The sequence below is a fragment of the Anomaloglossus baeobatrachus genome, chromosome 2 (assembly GCF_048569485.1).
Source record: "Anomaloglossus baeobatrachus isolate aAnoBae1 chromosome 2, aAnoBae1.hap1, whole genome shotgun sequence".
Classification (NCBI taxonomy): Eukaryota; Metazoa; Chordata; class Amphibia; order Anura; family Aromobatidae; genus Anomaloglossus; species Anomaloglossus baeobatrachus.
In genome coordinates, this window is record NC_134354.1 from 91964678 (window position 1) to 91980762 (window position 16085).

Consider the following 16085-nt stretch of genomic DNA (forward strand, 5'->3'; position numbering starts at 1 on the left):
TTTCTATCAGATATTTTTGTTCAAACCTTCAAATTAAACGTTACAATCTGCACTTGAATTCTGTTGTAGAGGTTTCATTTCAAATCCAATGTGGTGGCATGCAGAGCCCAACTCGCGAAAATTGTGTCACTGTCCAAATATTTCTGGACCTAACTGTACACGTGGGGATTTCTATCCCACATGGGCATTCATCTCTTTATTTTGGAACCTTTAATTTGGTATTGGTCATCTTACCTCTCCTACGATCTCATTCCTATGTTCCATACCTTATCAATTGATCCACTTCAGCTTTTATAGTGTATGTTCTTCACATATTGTATTCATAGGATTATTTTTTGTTGGTGATTTCTTTGAAATTGTAAAGTGGTGGTTCCAAACTAAAGTTGATTTTAATCCTAAATATCTATTTAATGTAATAAACTAATCATTTTTCTAGTACACTAATTAAAAAGTCCCTACATTTCTTTCTGTGTCTTATCATATTTTTTTTTTTTTTTCCCCGTTTTTAATGACATTTTTGTCTGAGAACCCCCACTGCATGCTGGGATAATCAAATGGGACATCAGGTGGCCGGGCCTTCGGTCATTGTATAGCCTCTATCCCCACCCCGACGTGAAGCGTCATCAGTGACCTCCATTTCAGGACCTGGACTAGTCTCTGTCCTACTGCCTATGTCTCGCCTGTTAGAGTAGGACGATGCCGCAGGCGCTGTGGTGGGTGCTGTGCTGGCTGTGGGGAGCAGGGCGGTGCGACAGGTGTCCCAGATGTTCTGTCGGCAGTGCGGGCTTCAAAATAATGGCGCCCAGAGTCGGTGCGTGTGCAGATTGAGCTCAATAAGCCGAGGTTTCATCTGCGCACACTCCACTTCTGGGTGCCATTTTCCTTAAGTCTGCTGCTGGAAGATTAGTGGCCCGGAGACTGTGTGTGCGCAGATGAGATCTTGAGCTGAGAGCACCATCTGCGCATGTGCTGATTCCAGCGCCATTATATGAAGTCCCCACCGCCGACATAGCAACTGGAACACCCGACTCCCCGCCCTACTTCACCGCAGCCCGCACAGCATCTGGGATACCCACTGCACCGCCCTGTGCAACCGCAGCCTGCACAGCAGCCAGCACATCCCCCACAGCAGCCATTCTCCACCTGCCGGTATGCTACATTCGGATTTTAAGACGCACACCTAGTTTTCGTCCCAAATTTTTGGGAGGAAAAGTGCGTCTTATAATTCGAAAAATACGGTAAATAAAAATGATTATTATGCTCTCAAAGTCCCTTGAAAAGTGAATAGAACCCTAAAAAAAATGTTGATTTGATGTTCTAACATCCTAAAAGGATATTTGGAAAATGGTGCTGACATAAAGTGGACATATGGTAAATGTTATTTCCTTGTGATATTTAGTTTAAAGGGAATCTGTCATCAGGTTTTTGCCCCCCCCCCATCTGAGAGCAGCATCATGTAGAGACAGAAGCCCTGATTCCAGCGATGTGTCACTTACTGAGTTGTTTGCTGTCATTTTGATAAAATCAATGTTTTCTCTGCTGCAGATGTAGCAGTTATACCGAGCTCATGAATATGGAGGACTACATGTCATTAACCTCTTATTACCCCTATTGCCACCGCACCAGGGCAATCGGGCTGAGCTGGGTAAAATTCCAGGATTGTTCCATCCAATGGATGTGACATTCCCGGGTGGCTGCAGGCTGTTATTTTTAGGCTGGAGGGCCCAATAGCCATGGGTCTCCTCATCCTGAGAATACGAGCTCCCAGCTCTGAGGCTTTATCATGGCTGGGTATGAAAATTGGGGGACCCTGAACGCTATTTCATTCATTCATTCATTCATTTATTTTTCTATTTAATTAATTAATTAATTAATAATAATAATAATAATAATAATAATAATAAAAAAAAAACCCAAAACAAGCTGCGTATAATTCCTCTTATTTTGATACACAGCCAAAATAAGCGTAGGGCTGATGGCTGCTGCCTGTAGCCATATAGTTTATTTGTGCTGGGTGTCATAATATGGGGGGAACCTAAGCCTATATATTTATTTTTATACCATGATAGTGACCCGCAGACAGGGTCTGTGATTGCAGGCAGTCAGGCTCTGTTAGATAGGCTGGATGAGTGTCTGACTGCAACCGATCACAGTCATCAGGACAGCCGGGGAATATGGATGAGGGTAATGAGTGGTATGGAAGCAGTTACAGCCGCGCCAGAGACTTGGTAAGTATAACGTGCCTGCTTTGTTATTTTCATAATTTTTCCTTTTTATTTATTTCCAGAGTTGCCAGATCCGGATTATTACCCGAAGTTCCCTGAGAACTCTGGGCCCGGGTCCGGCACTCGGGTACGTTTCAAACTGCAGAGATCTGGACTTTTACAGTCCGGGTCACCCATCACTACTTTCTATGGCTTCCGTTCAAGGAAATGTTTCTTCTTCAGTTTATGCCTGTAAACCCTGGCTGATGCTCATCCTACATACGTACGATGGCGGTGGGGAAGGAACAGAGGTCACAATCCGCTCACTATAGATAAGGAGAGAGAAATGTTCTTTTCCACTGGTCATTTCATAGCTTAATAGCCGCATTCTGGCTTTCTACTGTGCATCAAACCCCCAGGGAGGAAAAATCCTGACAAATGCCAAATCATCAACTCTTCTTTTGGTGTCCTAAGAGATTAGTTATAAAGGATTACACAGAATTGCGGCTGCACATCACTCACACACCGTATCCAGCCTCGGCTTTTTGTCCTGTGAAGCCGCTCATTATGGAGTCCGCCGTTATATTCACTCATGAAGATTCTCATCCTCTTTGTTTTCTACCTTTGACAGTGCAGGGAAATAATGGCTACATATGGACGTATAGCCGTCTTTTATAAAGACATGAATGGATTTCAGCGCGGCAGCTAATAATGGCAGAAATCTCACAGTATATAAACGTCCTTTGAACTGAGAGAAACAAGTTGGATCCGTTATTGAAGTCTCTGTGGATAGAAAACTATAGATGCTGAAGAAGCAATGTCTCGTCTCGCAGAGTTAAAAAGCTTCATGGTGTTTTTCCTCCAGGATTGCCCTCTATATAGCTCCGTCCATCTTGTCATCAACTGACCAGAGCACTTTCTTCCACACGCTCGCTGTGTCCCTTACGTGGCTTTTTTCTCTCTGAAAGACGGACTTCTTATGGCTTGCTTTAAAAAATTGCTTTCTTCTTGCCACTTTTTTTTATTATTATTATTATTAATAATTATTATTATTATAGCGCCATTTATTCCATGGCACTTTACATGTGAAAGGGGATATACATAGACAAGTACAATAATCATAATGCAAGGCACAGACAGGTACAGAAGGACGGAGGTCCCTGCCCGCGAGGGCTCACAGTGTAGGTTAGGGTTGAGCTGGTCGTGTGGCGCGGTATCAGATTGAGGGTTACGGCAGGTTGTAGGCTTATCGGAAGACATGGGTTTTCAGGATCCTTTTGAAGCTTCTCAAGGTAGGTGAGAGTCTGATATGTTGTGGCAGAGCGTTCCAGAGTATGGAGGAGGCACGTGAGAAATCTTGGATGCCGATGGTGGGAAGAGGAGATGAAAGGGGAGTAGAGAAGGAGATCTTGTGAGGATCCAAGGTTACGTGCTGGATGGCTTCGTAGGTCATGGTTAGGGTTTTGAACTGAAGTCGTTGGTCAATAGGAAGCCAGTGAAGGGATTGGCAGAGAGGAGAGGTCGAGGAGTAGCGGGGGGAGAGGTGGATTAGTTGGGCACTTTCATCAGAACGCGGCTATTAAGCCATGAAATGACCAGTCGAATAGAACATTTCACTTCCATTATCTATAGTGAGCGGATTGTGACCGCTTTTCTTTCCCCACTGCCGTGCTATGTATATAGCCGAGATGAGCGCTAGTCAGGGTTTACAGGCAGAAATTGAAGAGAAATTCACAGGAACCATAATAAGAAAAAAGTCCAAACCACAGCAAAACCCCGATACTTAACCCCTTCCCTCCTGTAGCCTTAGAGACCAAGCCTCATTTTTCAGACATTTTTATATTGTAAAAAAATTAGAATGTTTCTACTTATCCCCGTGATTCTTGGACGTAAAAACGTCTGAAATTTCCTGAAAGTTTCGAACCTTTTCAATCTACACACTTACCATATGTCTTTTATGTAAGCAATATTTTTCAAATATCCTTTTAGGATCTTAAAATAGCATTTTTTTTTTTTATTAATATATTTTCAAGTGAATTTATGTAGATAACATTCTTGCAGGGACCCTTTTCACTTTTGAAATCACTGAGTCTTGTGCATTTCAAAACACCCAAAAGTAATACCATTTGCACTCTAAAAAAAATCCACTATTCAAAACTTGAGTCGGGAAGTTTAAATCCTTTGATGAACCTGAAGGGCTAAAAGTGTAATGATAAAATGTCTACCAGCTTTGATATCTAGAGGTTACATTTTGGCCCATTCCTCTTTGCAAAATAGCTCAAGCCCAGTGAGATTGGATGAGAGTCTATCAACAGCAATTTTCAAGTTTTGTCACAGATTCTCAATAGGATTTAGGTCTGGAGTGTGACTGGGCCATTCACACACGTGAATATGCTTTGACCTAAACCATCCATTGTATCTCTGGCAGTATCTTTTAAGGTCGTTGTCCTGCTGGAACGTGAGCCTATACCCCAGGCTCAAGCCTTATGCAGTCACTGACAGGTTTTCCTGCAGGATTGTCCTGTATTTAGCGCCATCCATCCTTCCCTTAACTCTGACCATCATCTGACCCCAGGGCACCTTCTTCAACATGCTTGTTGTGTGTCTTGCATGGCTTTTTGCAAGCTGAAAAAAGGGACTACTTATGGCTTTCAAAAATGACTTTCTTCTTGCTACTTTTCCATAAAGGCCAAATTTGTGGAGTATACAACTAATAGATGTCCTGTAGACAGATTCTTCCACCTGAGTTGTGATCTCTGCAGCTCCTCTAGAGTGGCCATGGGCCTCTTAGCTGCTTCTCTAATTAGTACTCTCCTTGCTTAGGTTGCTAGTTGAGGAGGACGGCCATGTCTTGGTAGGTTTGCAGTCATGTCATACTCTTTCCATTTTTGGATGATGGATTGAACTTTTTTTTTTTTTTAAATACCCTAACCCTTCCTTCACAACTTTATCACTGACCTGTCTGATGTGTTTCTTGTTTTCTTTGTCGCTCCATTGGGAGACCCAGACAATTGGGGTGTATAGCTACTGCCTCCGGAGGCCACACAAAGTATTACACTTAAAAGTGTAAACCCCTCCCCTCTGCTATACACCCTCCCGTGCATCACGGGCTCCTCAGTTTTTATGCTTTGTGCGAAGGAGACACACATGCACGCATAGCTCCACATCTTAGTCAGCAGCAGCTGCTGACTATGTCGGATGGAAGAAAAGAGGGCCCATATTAGGGCCCCCAGCATGCTCCCTTCTCACCCCACTCTGGTCGGCGGTGTTGTTAAGGTTGAGGTACCCATTGCGGGTACAGAGGCTGGAGCCCACATGCTGTTTTCCTTCCCCATCCCTTTAGGGCTCTGGGTGAAGTGGGATCCTAATCGGTCTCCAGGCACAGGGGACCGTGCTCCCTCCGCAGCCCCTGGGGAATCTGCTGGACAGGAGCCGGGTATCGTCATGGACAAGGCCCTGCTACTGTGAGGTACTCTGTGTCCCCGTTGGGACCGCGCATGGAGCGCTTGTGCCATACACACTGCAGCACTGCTGGGTGTGTTAGTGCGCCGGGGACTACCGCGCCGGCCGCGCTTATTTGCGGGCCGCGCTTATAAATTTAGTCCCCGGCTTTTGTGGCCTAGTATCGCATATTCCCGCCCACAGGCCTGCCAGTCAGGGGAAGGGCGGGACGCTGCACAGGACGTCAGCGCTGAGGGCTGGAGCATACTCTGTATCCTCCTCCCCCCTCACTCAACACAGTGGGGCACTAGATTCCCGCACTTTCTAGGGCACGCCCACGGCCCCCTCCTCCCCACAGAACGCCGGCAGCCATTACTGTCAGCACTTCTGATGCTGGAGAGGAGAGACAACACCAGGGGGACCAGGCAGGGATTCTGGTGATCAATTTACACTGTATGGTCGCACTGTGGAATTTTGGCTACTCCAGGAGAAGTCTTACAGTCTTCCCGGGCACTGTTCAATCATTATACCGCCCCCGGACCTGCCAGTCAGGGGGAAGGGCGGGACAGTCGGGCTGACGCCGACAGTGAGGGCCGGAGCACACTTCGCTGTCCTCCGCCCCCCTCACTAATCACGCTACGGCACTGATCCCCACAAGGTACTCAGTGTCCCCTTGGGGACGGTGCAGAGAGCACCTTCGCCTCAGACTTGGCGACTACCGCGCCGACCGCGCCTGCTTGCCGGCCGCGGTCGGTAACTTTAGCTTCCGGCTTTTGCGGCCTAGCGCCTTAAACTCCCGCCCCTGGCCCTGCCAGTCAGGGGGAAGGGCGGGACGGTCAGTCGGAGGCTAGCAGTGACGGCTGGAACACACTTGGATGTCCTCCGCCTCCCTCACGTTTCACTCAGGGCACCAGATCCCGCACTTTTGGGGTTATGCCCACGGCTCCCCCATCCACTGTACACGCCGACAGCCATGTTTTCAGCAGCACATACTGCTTCAGGGTCGGTACACCAGGGGGCTTCTTCTCGATGCTGGGCCCCCTAGAGTGATGAACTGTATATGTGATGCACTGTATATATGGATATATAATGTTTGTATGCAGTTTTACAGTTCGGCTGTACATATGTATCCTCAGTGATCACTGTGAACATTGCTCGGGCCATGTGGCTCTCGCTCAGCCGGTGTCGGGGGCACTGTTGAGCTTCGCCAGCGTTCCCTGTCCAGGCGGCAGGGACAGAGTTACAGCTTGCTGAGAAACTCTCTGGGTCATTTTCACTATCCATGTCTCAGGCTATGGACAAATGGTCGGCTAAGAGACTAGGAGTTTGCAGTCCAGCCCGGCCCCTTACACAGGCCCCGGGCACTGCGGGATCGCCCCAGGCCTCTATCGGTCTGCGACGAAGCGTGTTCCTGGGGTGGCCTCTAGTTATTACATGGTGAACTCCAGCACGAACCGCAGTCCCAGTCCGGCTAAGCAGCCTTGCTTGGAATCTTCCCCGACTTCTTCAAGGGTCTCAGCTTGAGGACCCTCTAGAGGATGGGGCGGAGGTCGCAACCCAGGACTCTGTCCGGACGTGGCTCTCAAGGCTTCACAGATACTGTCCAGAAGCACAGAACGCCTTATAACACACGTTGTCCCTTCCCCTCTGACGTTGTTAAGGTTTGGGCTCAGTGTCATAAAGTGCCCTCCAGTCTCTTGACCGGCGGCTAGATCTGTAGTAGCAGTGGCTGACGGGCCCACGCTCAAGAATGCCACGGACAGACAGATAGAACTCCTAATGAGATCCATCTATGAAGCCATAGGCGCGTCCGTTGCCCCAGCCTTTGCAGGGGTGGGCACTCCAGGCTATATCAACTGCTCTGGCTCAGATCAATGCGGTCATCCTGTGCTTCGCAATTAGCGTCTTTGACGTCTCAGGCGGTGGTATTTTCATCCTCCGCCGTGCACAGAGAACTTTTTCTGCATGGCGGTCCAGGTCAGGGGAGTGGTCCCCACATGTCCAAGACCGATGTAGGAGACATTCTGTCTTACGGTCACAGGATAGAGCTCACTTCTCGTCCTCCGACTCGTTGCTTCAGAGCATCTCCGTCCCCCGAACGAGCCGATGCACGTTTCCAGGCGGTGAACACTCCGAAGGCAGGAGGAGTTGCGATCCTCGTTCCCATTCAAGAACGTGGTCGCGGCTTTTTAACCCAGCTTGTTCGTGGTACCAGATAGGACGGATCACTCCGCCCTGTTCTGGACTTCACACTGCTCAACGGACAGAGAACCTGACAGTTCCGGATGGAATCTCTCCGCTTGCCATCGCCTTTGATGGCCCAAGGAGGCTTCCTAGCATCAATCGACATCAGGGATGTTTATCTCCACGTGCCGATTGTACCGGAATATCAGCGCTTCCTGCACTTCGCCATAGGGAACGAACACTTTCAGTTCGTGGCACTCACTTCCGGCCTGGTGACAGCCCTACGGGCCTTCACCAAGGTCATGACAACGGTGGTAGCGGTCCTACTCTCTCAGGCAATCTGCTGGTCAAGGCCCCCTCTCGGGTGGCATGCCAACACAGCCTGAAAATTGCCCTAGAGACTCTCCAGAGATTCGGGTGGTTCATCAATTTTTCCTAAAGTCAAAATTGACACCGGCCCAATCACTGACATATCTCGGCATGGAGTTTCATACTCTCTCAGCGATAGTGATGCTTCCGCTGGACAAACAGCGTTCACTACAGACAGGGGTGCAATCGTTCCTTCGAGCCCAGTCACACCCTTTGAGGCGCCTCAACTTCCTAGAGAAGTTGGTGGCAGCAATGGAGGCAGCTCCGTTTGCGCAGATTCATCTGCGCCCACTTTATTGGGACTTTTCTCCGCAAGTGGAACAGCAAATCGACGACCCTCGACAAGAACGTTGCTCCTTCTCGGGCAGCCATGGCCTCCCTTCAGTGGTGGCTTCTTCCCACTCTTGTCGAAAGAAAAATCCTTCCTGCCCACATCCTGGGCTGTGGTCACGGCGGACGCGAGTCTGTCAGGGAGTCTTCCTCCGCCACAGGGCTCAGGGTACATGGATTCAGCAGAGTCCTCCCTCCAGATCAATGTTCTGGAGGTAAGGGCAGTGTTCTAGCCCTAAAAGCGTTCCAGCCATGGCTGGAAGGCAGGCAGATCCGAATTAAGTCGGACAACGCCACGGCGGTGGCATACATCAACCACCAAGGCGGCACAAGCAGTCGGCAAGCCTTCCAGCAAGTCCGGCGGATTCTGCTGTGGGTGGAAGCCACAGCCTCCACCATCTCCGCAGTTCACATCCCGGGCGTAGAAAACTGGGAAGCAGACTTTCTCAGTCGCCAGGGCATGGACGCAGGGGAATGGTCTCTTCGACCGGACGTGTTTCAAGAGATTTGTTGCCGCTGGGGGAAGCCGGACGTCGACCTATTGGCGTCCCGGCACAACAACAAGGTCCCGGCATTCATGGCACGTTCTCAAGATCACAGAGCTCTGGCGGCAGACGCATTAGTTCAGGATTGGTCGCAGTTTCCTCTGCCTCACGTATTCCTCCTCTGGCACTGCTGCCCAGAGCGTTACGCAGGATCAGATCCGACTGCCGCCGCGCCATCCTCGTCGCCCCAGACTGGCCGAGGAGGTCGTGGTACACGGATCTGTGGCATCTCACGGTAGACAGACCGGCCAGCCTTGCTTCTCAAGGGCTGTTTTTCCACCTGAATGCTGCGGCCCTCAACCTGACTGCGTAGCCATTGAGTCCTGGATCCTAGCATCTTCAGGGTTATCTCAAGAGGTCATTGCCACTATGAGACAAGCCAGGAAACCAACGTCCGCCAAGATCTACCACAGGACGTGGAAGATCTTCTTATCCTGGTGCTCTGATCAGAGTTTTACTCTCTGGCCATTCGCCTTGCCCACTTTCTGTCCTTCCTTCAATCCGGAATGGAAAAGGGGTTGTCTCTCGGTTCCCTCAAGGGACAAGTTTCGGCGCTTTCTGTGTTTTTTTTTCAAAAGCGTCTAGCCAAACTCCCTCAGGTACGCACGTTCCTGCAGGGGGTTTGCCACATAGTCCCTCCTTACAAGCGTCGGCTAGAACCCTGGGATCGGAACAGGGTGAGACCGGCTCTTCAGAAACCACCCTTCGAGCCAATGATTCTCTTTCAGACTTTCGCAGAAGGTGGTCTTCCTAGTGACAGTCACGTCACTCCGCAGAGTGTCTGACATAGCAGCGCTGTCATGCAAAGCCCCCCTTCCTGGTGTTTCACCAGGACAAGGTGGTTCTGCGTCCGGTTCCGGAATTTCTCCCGAAGGTGGTATCCTCTGTTCATCTCAATCAGGATATCTTCTTACCTTCTTTTCGTTCTCATCCGGTTCACCAACGTGAAAAGGATTTGCACTTGTTAGGTCTGGTGAGAGCACTCAGACTCTACATTTCTCGTACGGTGCCCCTGCGCCGCTCGGATGCGCTCTTTGTCCTTGTCGCTGGCCAGCGTAAAGGGTCGCAAGCTCCCAAGTCAACTTGGCTCGGTGGATCAAGGAACCAATTCTTGAAGCCTACCGTTCTGCTGGGCATCCGGTTCCTTCAAGGCTGAAGGTCCATTCTGCCAGAGCCGTGGGTGAGTCCTGGGCGTTACTGCACCAGGTTACGGCTCAGCAGGTGTGTCAGGCGACTACCTGGTTGAGTCTGCACGCTTTCACGGAGCACTATCTAGTGCATACCTACGCTCGGCAGATGCCAGCTTAGGTAGGCGAGTCCTTCAGGCGGCGGTTGTCCACCTGTAGGAAGGAGCCGTTTTACGGCTCTTTTACCGAGGTATTTTTTTTACCCACCCAGGGACTGCTTTTGGACGTCCCAATTGTCTGGGTCTCCCAATGGAGCGACAAAGAAGAAGGGAATTTTGTTTACTTACCGTAAATTTCTTTTCTTCTAGCTCCAATTGGGAGACCCAGCACCCGCCCCTGTTCCCTTCGGGCTGTTATTTCTTTGTGTACACATGTTGTTCAGATTGAATTGTTCTTGGTCATGGTTTCAGTTCTCCGAACATCCTTCGGATTGAATTTACCTTAGACCAATTTATAAGTTTCCTCCTTCCTGCTTTTGCACCAAAACTGAGGAGCCCGTGATGCACGGGAGGGTGTATAGGCAGAGGGGAGGGGTGTACACTTTTAAGTGTAATACTTTGTGTGGCCTCCGGAGGCAGTAGCTATACACCCAATTGTCTGGGTCTCCCAATAGGAGCTAGAAGAAAAGGAATTTACGGTAAGTAAACAAAATTCCCTTCTTTTTTATGATGCTATTTGATCACTAATCTTCTTAAGCCTCTGAGACCTTCACAGAATAGCTGTAGTTATACTCCATTTACTAATTTGGTGACTCCTGAAGGCAGTTGGTCTCTCAGGATTTTATTTTAGGGATATCGGGTGACAGGAGCCTGAACAATAATGCACGTCACGATTTTCAGATTAATACTTTTTAAATATTTAAAAAAACATGTATACTTTCCTTTACACTTCACAAATACTTACTAATTTGGTTTTTAAGCAATATAATAAAAATCGTGGAAAGGTTCATGGGGTATGAATACTTTTTAAAGTATCTCCTTGTATGAAATATGGCAGCCAGCAATAATGTTTGCTTATACTCCATTTGTGTTTTTCCTCCATCAATGTTTTTTACAATGGCAGTACAACTATTAATATAAAGGTGGTGCCACATTCTTATATCTAGGCTATTAAATATGCATGGGGGAAGCAAAGTGACCCTTGAGAGCTGTTCCTCTGAGCAGTGATGATCACTATGAAATCCTGGCAGGATTCCTATAAAATAGTTGTGGTGGTCAGTACATTTGTCGACTGTAATAATAAGAATTTATTTTGTGTGTCTTACAGGTTCTAAGTGATCACACTAAAACGGGTGAAATCTATTCTGGTATCGATTTTATGGATACAGTGTATCCTCGTGTCAGAATGACTGACAGTACCCTCCAGAGTAAAGTGATGACAGAATGGCGGGATCTTCATTGCTCCGTTTCAGCTCTTTAATAAAAAGACGTAAAGGAGACAATTATTTATTTACCATTGTTTGTGACAAGTTCATGGAAACACATTTTTTTTTTTTTTTTTTTAATTAAAAGTATAAATATTTTTTAATAAAAATGTAAAATTTGATAATGAGCAGAATGGTGTTTTTTTTTTTTTTTTTTTTTTTTTTTTATTAAGGGAAAAAATGTTCTTGAAAGAAAGGTCATTACACCGAAAACCATTCCAGCTTAGGACTTCTTGAACAACGCACTGGTTTAAAAGGGTTATCTGGTGTTATAAAAAATCTGCAGTCACACAGCGTGTACACTGCATACTGCCAGGATTCTCCAGTCACGTGACTAAGTGCGATATGTATAATTTTTTGCCACATTCCAACTAGTTGTGTTCAGACTCGAACAGTTCACTTGTAGTGAGCAAGTTTGGTGAGCATGTGGCCAGGACTATGCAAATCACATACTTGAAGTCACGACTGTTAACATCAGCTTGGAGAAGTCTAGGGAAACATACCATATTTTTCGCTTTATAAGACGCACCGTATTATAAGACGCACCCCCAAATTTGGTGAAGGAATAGAGAATTTTTTTTTAATAAATGGGGTCAGTCTTATAATGCCAGTGTCCGTCTAACAAATCATATAGAGTATATGTCCCTCATAGCCCCCCCATTCTAAAATTAGCCCCCTTAATCTGGATATGGCCACCTTATATTGAATATAGCCCCCCTTGTGCTGGCACACATTCCCCAGTGATGCAACATGTCCACTATGGATGGCACACACTGTCCCCTGTGGCTGGCACACATCACCCTGTGTTAGATTTCGCCCCCATGCTGCTGCTTTTAGTAAAATAAACTTTCCTTACCTTCCCCAGCACTGTGCTCCCTTGTGTCCCCCTCCTTGGGGTTGAGCTCCGGCCTCCTGCCTGCATTTCCTGGTTCCTGGTCCTGGTCATGTGATCGGCACAGCAGAGTGAAATCTCTGCGTGCATGATCACAGCACCAGGAGGGAGACCGGGGAGACACGCTGGAGGGGGTAAGTAAAGAGTTTTTTGTTTTTTGTTTTTTTTTACTATTGGCAGCAGCATGGGGGCCATAGCTAACACAGGGGTGCATGTGCTATCAAAGGGAGCACAGGCAGATATAATATGCGCAGCTCCCCCAGCCCATCGCCGCAGTGCGGTTTCAGCACCACGGTGATGGACAGCGGCTGTGCATATTATATGAGCGGGAGCAGGAGATCAAAGGCTCCCTCCCGCAGCCTCACCAGCCCCCCCAGCACCGCTCCAGAGCAGCCCCCACCTCCCCTGGACCCTGCAGTATATAATCCGTATATTCGGTTTATAAGACGCACCCCCTACTTTCCCCCAAAATTTGGGAGAACAAAAGTGCATCTTATAAAGCGAAAAATACGGTAGGTACTTCAGCACAGAAGGAAATCCATGGCACTCGGTGAATAAAATCTTCTTTTATTGCAACATATTGAAATTCACCTCTCAGTGGAGGCAAAGTCAGGAGTGGGGGGGGGGTGTCAGACGACAGACCGTTTTGCGCAACTGCGCTTCTACAGGTCTCCTGCTTGTTTGCTCTGATGCTTTGTGTTCGACCTGCCGCATTGTATTTGGCTTGCCTGTGGTTTGGCCTGCTGTCTCAGTTATCTATCTATCGGCCAGTATTGAACTTCAGTGGTATGCATTCATTTTGGACCACCCTGGCTTTAATTGGTTAGCTTGCTGACTAAGTAGGTTTGTTTTTTCACTACTGCAGGGGTTGAAAGCCTTTTCACTAACGGGGGGCCATTTGGAATTTTCTACCAACCATCGGGGGCCGCACAAAATTATCAACTTGAAAACTACCCTACTATAGTTGGTCAAACAATTAACTCACCCGCCACTGTGATGGCCAAGCAGCTTCTCTTTGGTGCGGCTGTGATAATGGTGATATTGATCTTGTTTCTCACAACTGCTTTTCCAGGTTTATCTCGGTCTGGAGAGGCTGGGGGCATACACCTCACAGGATATGCTAGGGCGCATAAATTACAGGAGACACTAGGGGTACACATCACAGGAGGGGCTGGGGCATGTACATCACAAGAGAGGCTGGGGCATACACAAAGCCCCAGCCTCTCCTGTAATGTTGGCTGGGGCATGTACATCACAGGAGGGGTTGGGGCACGGACTGCCCTGGCGGTGGCACAGACAGGACTGGACAAAGACACCACTGGCAGCGGCACGCACAGCACTAGGCAGTACACAGTAATGGGGGGTACACAGTACTGGAGGCTGCAGGGATGGGTCTCCCACTCGTAGTACTGTGGGGGGGGGGGAGAGTCATACAGAACAGGTCCAGGAGGCATGTACAGCAGGGAGGCTGGTAAATCTGACCCCACCCAGAAGGTGAGCCCTGAGCATGCTAGCACAGGGTAGGGTTGAGCCTAGAATGTACAGGCTACAGTCAGTTCTGGAAGGAGCCTGTGCATTCTGGCATCGACGCACAGGCCAGGGAACATGCGCTGTAATCGAGGGCCGGTAACTGCCTGCGGGCTGGCGATTCCCCACCCCTGCACTACTGTCTCAGAAAATGATTTTTTGACATGTTGCTTTCTACTTCAACACTTCCTTACCCTATTTCAGGCCAGTTGATGCTGAGCTTGGTGAAGGATGAATTCCAGATTATTGTGTGGCTCTGATGTGATCTTATCAAACAGCTGGGTCTAATGCTGAGCTGTCTGTCAGTCAGTGCCAGGGGGTGCAGTTACGGCCGCCACATATACACTGAGCCGGCCACTGAATCAGCATTGGCGCCACTGCTTTGACTGTAAGTTGAATCCTGCCGAAAGAAATAAGTTAATTTCCTCCCGACAGCAGGGCTCTAAGGGTGGGTACCGAGTAGCTTCAGAACACTAGATTAACACTCTATATGCAGGTTAATAGATTTTTTTTTTCCCCACAAGTTTCCTTTAAGTTGGTAAACCAGTCAATGAAGATGAGCAACAGATGAACTTCCCTGAGACGGTATCTGACAGTTTGTGCAGAAATCTTTGGTTATTGTTAAGTTGACCAATAGGTCACAACTGTTGCCAGCGATGACCAAATGCGGAGGGAGTCCTAGGCCCCCTCCTCAGCTTCTCTCAGCCTTAGAGATACAGACAAGAGACTGGTATCTGCACATAAGCAAGAGATGTGCGCTCCGAAGACGACTAGTTTATTTTCACACATACAGGGTTTATCAAGCTAATAGGGGCGTAGCTATGACTTATACAAAGATTAAGTTTCTCGACAAAGCATAAATGAGTTTCGATTCTTGGCATAAGCGTGTATTTAACTTCTCAGCAAAAAACAAAACTTTCATTGTCCTTGGCTAGTCACAGGTCTTATCTCTGTCCTTGGGTCTCAGGTCTGAACTTAGCTGGGCTTGTAAAACACCTGGCAGAAGAGCATGAATGTCCATCTATTCAATTTTAGTTAACTCTTTCCTCACATTATGCAAAACGATTGTTACAGCAGCTGTCCAGATGACTGGTCCTAGACAATCTTGGAGGGGAAGATGCTGAATGTTGAGGTCTTGGGGTGGCGTGATTACACATGGTCTGTGGTTGTGAAGCTGGTTGGATGTACTGACAAATTATTTAATTGGCTTACAGTACAAATGAATATTTCATTCATGGGTAACAGCTCTGGTGGACAATTGTGTAGTTAGCATGCCCATTGCATGCTCCCTCAAAACTTACAAAATCTGTGCCATTGTTCTGTGTGATAAAACTGCACATTTTACAGTGTCCTTTTATTGTGGCCAGCCCAAGGCACACCTGTAAAATAATCATGCTTTCTTCAGCGCTCTATTGGGAGACCCAGACGATTGGGGTATAGCTACTGCCCTCCGGAGGCCACACAAAGCACTACACTAAAAAGTGCAAGGCCCCTCCCCTTCTGGCTATACCCCCCGTGGTATCACGGGTTCTCCAGTTTTCAAGCTTTGTGCGAAGGAGGTCAGACATCCACGCATGGCTCCACAGATTTTAGTCAGCAGTAGCTGCTGACTATTTCGGATGGAAGAAAAGAGGGCCCATATAGGGCCCCCAGCATGCTCCCTTCTCACCCGTGGATGGTGTTGTAAGGTTGAGGTACCTATTGCTGGTACAGGGGCTGGAGCCCCACATGCTGTTTTCCTTCCACATCCCCTTGTAGGGCTCTGTGGAAGTGGGATCCTGCCGGCCTCTAAGCTCTGACGCCGGGCTCCATCCACAGACCCATAGCACCTGATGGATACGGAGCAGGAGTACAATCAGGGACAAGGCCCTGCATCATACAGGTACTCTGTGTCCCCGGCAGGCACAGACACACTCCGGGCTGGCTGGGTGTTGTAGTGCGCCGGGGACCGTAACGATTGAGTTGGTGTTCCTGCAGTTTACT

The 16085-nt window shown here is 48.2% G+C and overlaps 1 protein-coding gene across 1 annotated transcript in view; it reads left to right on the forward strand.

The window, feature by feature from the left end:
• ZRSR2 (zinc finger CCCH-type, RNA binding motif and serine/arginine rich 2) overlaps nucleotides 1-11738 on the forward strand; it is an 85934-nt gene extending 74196 nt beyond the window's left edge. Inside the window, exon 12 of the mRNA XM_075335163.1 lies at nucleotides 11527-11738. The gene's annotated coding sequence lies outside the window, so the exon portion shown is untranslated. The remainder of the gene's footprint in view (nucleotides 1-11526) is intronic.
• Nucleotides 11739-16085: the final 4347 nt, after the last annotated feature.